This window comes from Haematobia irritans, chromosome 3 (genome assembly GCF_050003625.1).
Source record: "Haematobia irritans isolate KBUSLIRL chromosome 3, ASM5000362v1, whole genome shotgun sequence".
Lineage (NCBI taxonomy): Eukaryota > Metazoa > Arthropoda > Insecta > Diptera > Muscidae > Haematobia > Haematobia irritans.
This window is the reverse complement of record NC_134399.1, coordinates 45,821,399-45,828,481: the sequence shown is the minus strand read 5'-3', so window position 1 is coordinate 45,828,481 and position 7,083 is coordinate 45,821,399. Positions and strand designations below refer to the sequence as shown.

Here is a 7,083-nt window from a genome sequence, read left to right as displayed (position 1 = left end):
AGTCATAGTAAATAAATTGTAGATTGTCGTTATTTAAAAGAACTGTGTTTTAATTGTCGGGTAATTAAAAACGCCTAAATATAAAAACGTAACAATACCTTGCAGACAATGGATCATCAACAACGTCAGCCTCCACTAAATACAAATAATAGTCCTTCATATAAACAGACTTTGGAGTGGGAGCTGAACGACGGACGGTGTTATTTTCATTTGTCTCCAATTCGGTTTCAACTTGATTTCGTTCTGGGGGATCATAAAATGAACCACTGCTTTCACTGTCTTCAAAAACGTTGGAGCAAACAGTACACCATCACAATTTGTACCATCACCATTGGTCGTATCATCATCTGTGCCATCACTTTCTTGTGTGCCATCACTTTCTTGTTGACAACCAATTTTGTAAACAACATCAAGAAATTTATATCCATCGAATTCTGAATTTGATTGTCTTTGTGGAAACTCATCCTCAAAAAATTCTACATCCCGGCTCTTTACTAAACGTAAACTATCTAGTTCCAGTAGACGATAGCCTTTGGTGTCTTGACAGTAGCCAACGAATATGAATTCTCGTGATTTTGCATCCCATTTCTTCCTCTTCTCTTTGGGTACATATGCAATGGCTCGACAACCAAAAGTTCGGAGGTGCGACAAATCCAATTCTTCGCCAGTCCACATTTTTTGCAACAGAGGCAGAAAGGGAACGATTTATGACATATGTATACGGCATTCGCAACAGCTTCGGCCCAACACTTTTTTGGTAATCCAGCATGAAATAACATACAGCGCGCCTTTTCAACTATCGTCCTGTTAGCACGTTCGGCGGCCCCAATTTGCTGTGGGCTATACGGCTGGTTGATGAGTATTGATGACAGCTGTTGATTACAATACTCCGTGCCATTGTCCGTACGCAAGCATTTACAGCCTATTTCTGATATCCGAACGAAAGCAATTGCGAACGAACGGCAGTCACTCACTTTCGTCTAGATTTGGGTTTCTCTAACTTCCTTTCTTTCGTTCGCATGGCTTACGTTACTGTCAAATGCTAATATTACCAGATCTCAATTATTTCAATTACTTGAAAAAGGCCCATACATTTTAAAAATTATTTTCCATAAAATTCAATCTGGCATCGCCGCTTATTTTGCAAATTTTTCTCATCCCAATAAACACAGGATGAGCGTTTTTCAAATACAACACCTTTTCAGTTTGAGGATAAATATCATTTTCAACATAAATTCAACTTGACTTGAAACAAGTCATCTTCAATACATTTTCAAATTGTTTGCGGATCACTTCCAAACCGCCAAAATATTGACGAAAACTTTAAAAATGTGTTGAAGATAATTGGAGAAAACTTTGACAAAACACTACCATGAAATGCAACGAAAAAACCACATGGTTTTCAATACTACTTTGTGCAACGAAGTTCGTGGAAGAAATAAAAAAATGTGGAAATTTTTTGATAATCAATAATCAACTGAAATTTCTTAAAATATTTTATAATAATTGGTAAGTAAAAATAAAACACGAAATGAAAACTTTAAGGAAATCACTAAACTCAAATCTCTTTGCAGACATCTAAAATCTTTGGATGCTGCTGCTTGGAAAAATTAAGAGGCTGGTTATGCTTTCCCATACCAACTGGATGATAAATCACATAGTTTAGTTTTATTTACATCGCATCATCGGTTCAATTTGTTATTTTGTGAATTCATATTGCTAGAAATTTATTCTAACTCTCTGGCCAGCACGTTAGTTGCAAATTGCCGGAATTTTAATGAATTTTATAACCATTTTGTGACACCAACGTTCTTGAGGAAATCGAATTTTCTGGATCAGTTGGAAGAAATACAAAAATACGAAATATTTTGGACATTAGACTGGAATTAATCCAAAAAGCTAACTATAATTGGTAAGTCAAAATAAAAAGTGAAATGAAAACTTAATGGAAATCACTAAAATCGATTGTTTGCAGAAAACTAAAATCATTGGATGCTATATTCTTGGAAGATGTTGGCCGATGAAAAAATGATGAAAGAAACAACAAGGAAAAGTTTCCAGAAAACTTTCAAAGTGCAACAATTCCCATATCAAGAACTTCTGGATGAAAATGTGCATCACATCAATTTACATCCCGTCATCAGTTTCTTATTTTGTGAATTGCTCTTGCTGGAATCTATTACAACACGCAGGCCAGCAAGTTCCTCGATAGTAATTATTTCAAACTGCCAGCATATTAATTAATAATTAATTAATTAATTAATAGTTATGTGACACCAACATTATGGAGGGAATCGAATTACACATGTAAAAATGTTTAAGATATTTAAAGTTGTATTGATAGTTTTATTTATTAATAGTTAAATAAGATAATTATGTTTTGATTGGTATTATATTATTATTTTTATATATTATTAATGTTATTTTTAATACTATTCTATTTTTTACCGAAAAAAAATTAATAAATTATACAAAATCCCTAGAAATTTAGCGTTGACTTTCAGTTAGAAATGGGATTGAATTTCATACAAATTGTGGTTAGAAAATATTCGCAACAATATTAATTTTTAATTTGTCTCACATTGAAAACTGTTTGAGAAATTATTAAGTAACGATGCATTGCAATTTGGGGATTACAATTGAGAAATTATTGCTGATGTGTTGAATTTTACTATTGAGGGTAATGTCTGTTTTTTGTTGAGAACGCGATTTTCTCAACAATTTCTCAACTTGAATATTACCCTAATCCTTTGAAAAAATGTTTGAAAAATTATTGCAGTTTAGTATTTTTCAAACGTTTGTGTTTATTGGGATTGTTTATATTTGGTTTAGGTCAATATTTTTTTTTACGAAATTAGCCCTCGTAGAGAGATATGTATTTGTATTTCTATATATCTGCAATAATTAGGTTTCGGTTTTCCTTTTAATGAGTGTTTCATTCCAAATGTATGCGTTTGTTCGTTTTAGAATTTCATTTAAACAGTCTATATGGCGGTTATAAAGAGAAATAGATCGATATAAACCACTTTTATCATATATTTGCACCAAAAAGCGTTAATCAATTTATCAATTATTAAGTTTTTCCCTATTTATGCCTTTTTCCACAAAACGAAAGGTTTGTGCAAAGTGAGTGGATTTGACATTTCTGTTCGACAAAATGCGACCGAATGGAGTTAGAGAAACCCAATTTTAGTGGTAACGTTACGTTTTCGTTCGCATTGATTTTCGTCTCACTTGTCGTTTAGATAGAGCTTAGAGAAACCGAAATCAGCTGATTTTCGTTTTGTATGCGAACGAACAGCAGAATTTGCCGGTCTCATTCTCGACACGGGATTTAAAATGTAAAAACAATGCTGGTACTTCCGTTTTTGCCTGCAAAAAATATACGAAGATTTTACGCGAAAAATCATCAATGAAAATCATAAAATACTTAGCTCCTCCAATAGATGTCTCCTCCATCGAGCCACAAAGGTCCGAATGCACAAGTTCAAGTAGATCTTTTGTACTGAGCGTAGACTTTTTGAACGGCTTTCTTGACATTTTGCCTTTAAGGCACGACACACACTTTTCATGATGACATCTCAAATTTCATTCCATTTACACGCTTTTGTGTCTTCAACATGTCTTGATGGTTCAAATGCCCCATTCGGGCATGCCATAATGAAAAACTTCCACTTTTTGCAATCATGCACATATGATTTGTATGACCATCCAACTTATACATACTGTCCTTCTGACTAGCTGTAGCCACAATTTTGTTATTTTTTGATATAACACACTTTTTGTCCAGAAATTCGACGGTGTAGCCTCCTTTTACAATTTGACTGACGGATAGGAGATTTGCCGTCAATTCAGGAACATAAAGCACGTTAAAAATTGTTATATCCAACAATTCACCATAAATTTTTAGCTGCATTTTTATGTCACCCACACCTTTTACTGGCAGTCGCTCCTTATTGGCCACAAAAATTTCCTTGACATGTGACTCTTTTACTTCTGTAAACCAATCCACTCTCATCGACATATGAAGACTTGCGCCTGAGTCTACAAAACAATCATTAGGATTAATGGCACCAACTACAAAAACAGTGCAAAATCCATGTTCGCTGTTGGTGTTATCTATTTTCTTTTTGCAGTAGGTTGCTATATGCCCAAACCGATTGCAATTGAAGCAGCGAAGATTTTTTTATTTGGAAAATTTTCCTTCTACTCGGGTTTTTTACATCTTGCAAAAGCTTTGTTTTTATAGCATCACACGTAATCATCACTCCAGAGCTTTCAATACCCATTATCATTGGCGCGTATTCTTCTGGTAACCTGCCAAGAGTAATGTGCCGATCCATTCGTCGCTTACTGGCATATCAACTTCTTTCAACTTATGAGCAGTGGACACAATCTTGCTTACACACTCTTCAATATTCTCGGACGATGAAAAAGTTTTTGTAATAAGCTGCCGCAACAAACCAACACGGCGGGTCAACACAGAATCTTGAAAGACGTCTTTTAATGTCGACTAACAAAATAATTTTGGTTTTTGCTTTTATGTCAGCTTTGACATCTCTTCCACCTGCGGGATAAATTCCTTGGACCGTATCCCATAATTCTTCATGCTGAAGTAGATTTTTCACTGCAAATGACCACGATGCATAATTCTCTCTTCCGATCAGTTCTTCAACATTAAAATTTGTTGCGAACGCCATTCTATACAAATTCAATTCTTGTTTCTCTCAAAACGGTTAAACTAATTTAATAAACGGACTCTGGGCCCATAACCTGTTGTGATGGTTTAATTAAAACACGATTAAATTAGTTAAATGAGAGTTGAGTTTTATTATGCGTGCTTCGTTGAAGAGAAATATATGTATGAATTATTGCTATTAAAATTAAAAAAAAAAATATGCGTTAAAATAAAATAACAATTTAAAAATTATTTAACAAAATAAACATATCAAATAATATCAAAAAATTATTAAATTAATTATAAATGAATGAATTAATTATCAAATTCATTTAATAAAAATTTTATAAAGTTTTGTATATTTTAGAATAAAAATCAAATAAAAACTGCATTATCGACAGAATAAATAAATATATAAAATAAATACTAAAAATATATATAATTAATAAAAATAAGTGCTAATAAATAATAATAATAATAACTAAATAAATAAATAAAAAATATATATTTAAACTTCTAAAATAAAATTAAATAATAATAAAATAAATAAATATAAATATATAAAAAAAAATCAAACATATTAAATAAACTTAAAAAATGTTTTTATGTTAAATATCACAGATGTTATTATATAATTCTACATAATAAAATAACTAAATTTATAAGATTTTTTATCAACTTAATTTTCAAATATTGTTCTTAATTGAGATTATTGATTTTTTTCTTATTATTATTAAAATATTCATACATATCAAAATTAAAACTTAAGTTAAATAAATAATATGATTAATTGTTGAAAATAATTTAAAATGTGTTAAACTTTTCCAAAAATGCTAAATTTCGTAACGGTCATTTAATGTAAAAAAAGGTTATATCAATTTTGGGGTATTTTCTAAACAAAGGTGGGTACTAAGTTCGAGATTAGCCGCTAAAATCGCTAAAGTGAAAACTAAATCAGCAAGAAAAAGGCATAAAATTATACATATTTGTTGCAAATTTTTTTATAACTTGATGGGGAAAAGCCCAAAGCAAATTTTCACAAAGTTTGTATTCCTTAAAATGGATTATTAAAGAAAAGTAATCATGAAAAAATGACGAGTTAGCGGCTAAACTCGAACTTAATACCCACCTTAAGGCATAAAAATACCATGGATGACAAAAAAAATGTCATATGGGGTGGGCTGTCTGGGAGGAAAAATTCATCTAATCTCTCCCATGTTAGATGTAGAATAGTCAGATTTGAACAATCTAAGTTTTGGCAAATTTCATACATCAGAATATTACACACAAAATGACCCAAGTAACACATGACTTCCCATCCCTGGACTATCTGGTTGAGAGATGCAAGGATAAAAAGCCACTCAATGAGAGCGATTGCCCACATAATATCAGGTCTGAACCATCATAATTACTATTTTCTACGAATTGTGATCTCCCAGCTCTGGTCCAGGAAAACAAATTGGTACTCGACAAAAATTTAAATGTACAACCTTAGAGGCGAGAAGAATCCCCCCATCCGGCGAGCTAGGCCGCAGCAAAAAACCACCAAATATGACATCGTATAGCCTTTTGGAGAAGCAAATTTCAAATACGTATCCATATCCATCCCAGGTTAGTCATATGTTTGCAACACCCAGAAGGAGACGAGATAGACACATGGCGGTGAGTCCTTCCCCTTCCAGCATTTCAAAGTTCCATTTCTTCCTCATCGCTACCACAGACTCGTAAATGTCACCACAACCATCGCGAACTGTGATGGGGGAAGCATATCAAAAAGTACAAAATGTACATGAAAGTATTTTGCCATCACTACTGTTAGAAGAGCCATTTTATTTTTTGTGAAACGCCAAGCGCAACCAGCTTGTTATATTTTATTTAAATAAAAACGAAAATAAAGTTCTGAAAACATAGATATTACGCTTAAAACTGTGAAAGGTATATGGTGAACAATTTTCGACTTTCCAAATAGAATAAAGTGATCGTTTTTCAAATATTTTTCCAGACACGCTGTCTCCATCGAAAGTAAACAAACTGGCTGATAGACGCTGCAATATGTAACTTGCTACTTAAAACTCAACATCATTCTTTTATTAATGCAAAAAATTATGTTAAATGTGATGAGATAAACCGAAAAATGTTGTATTTATAAGAAATTATAAATGTTTAATCAAATCAATAAACATCTACACAATCGTGTTTTACTTGACCACAATGATTCTTCTACAATTACCTTAAAATGCACTTTTCTGATAGTTTGCAGGGGTTCTTATTGGCGTCCTTCGAAATTGATCTAAATAGGCACCTAATAATTGCACTGATGAGAAACTTTTTCGTAGTAACTTGGCGTGGTACAACTTCTCAATAGTGACGGCGCTTTTCCGACGAGTTTTTGATGTCGTATATGA

General features: G+C 32.4%; 1 long non-coding RNA gene across 1 annotated transcript; it reads left to right on the top strand.

Annotated features, from left to right (window-relative positions):
- Window positions 1-1,137: 1,137 nt before the first annotated feature.
- On the top strand, window positions 1,138-2,283 carry LOC142230642 (uncharacterized). The gene is made up of 3 exons (XR_012720758.1): window positions 1,138-1,509; window positions 1,575-1,912; window positions 1,976-2,283. It is a non-coding gene; the product is annotated as an uncharacterized LOC142230642 (long non-coding RNA).
- The last annotated feature ends 4,800 nt before the right edge of the window (window positions 2,284-7,083 follow it).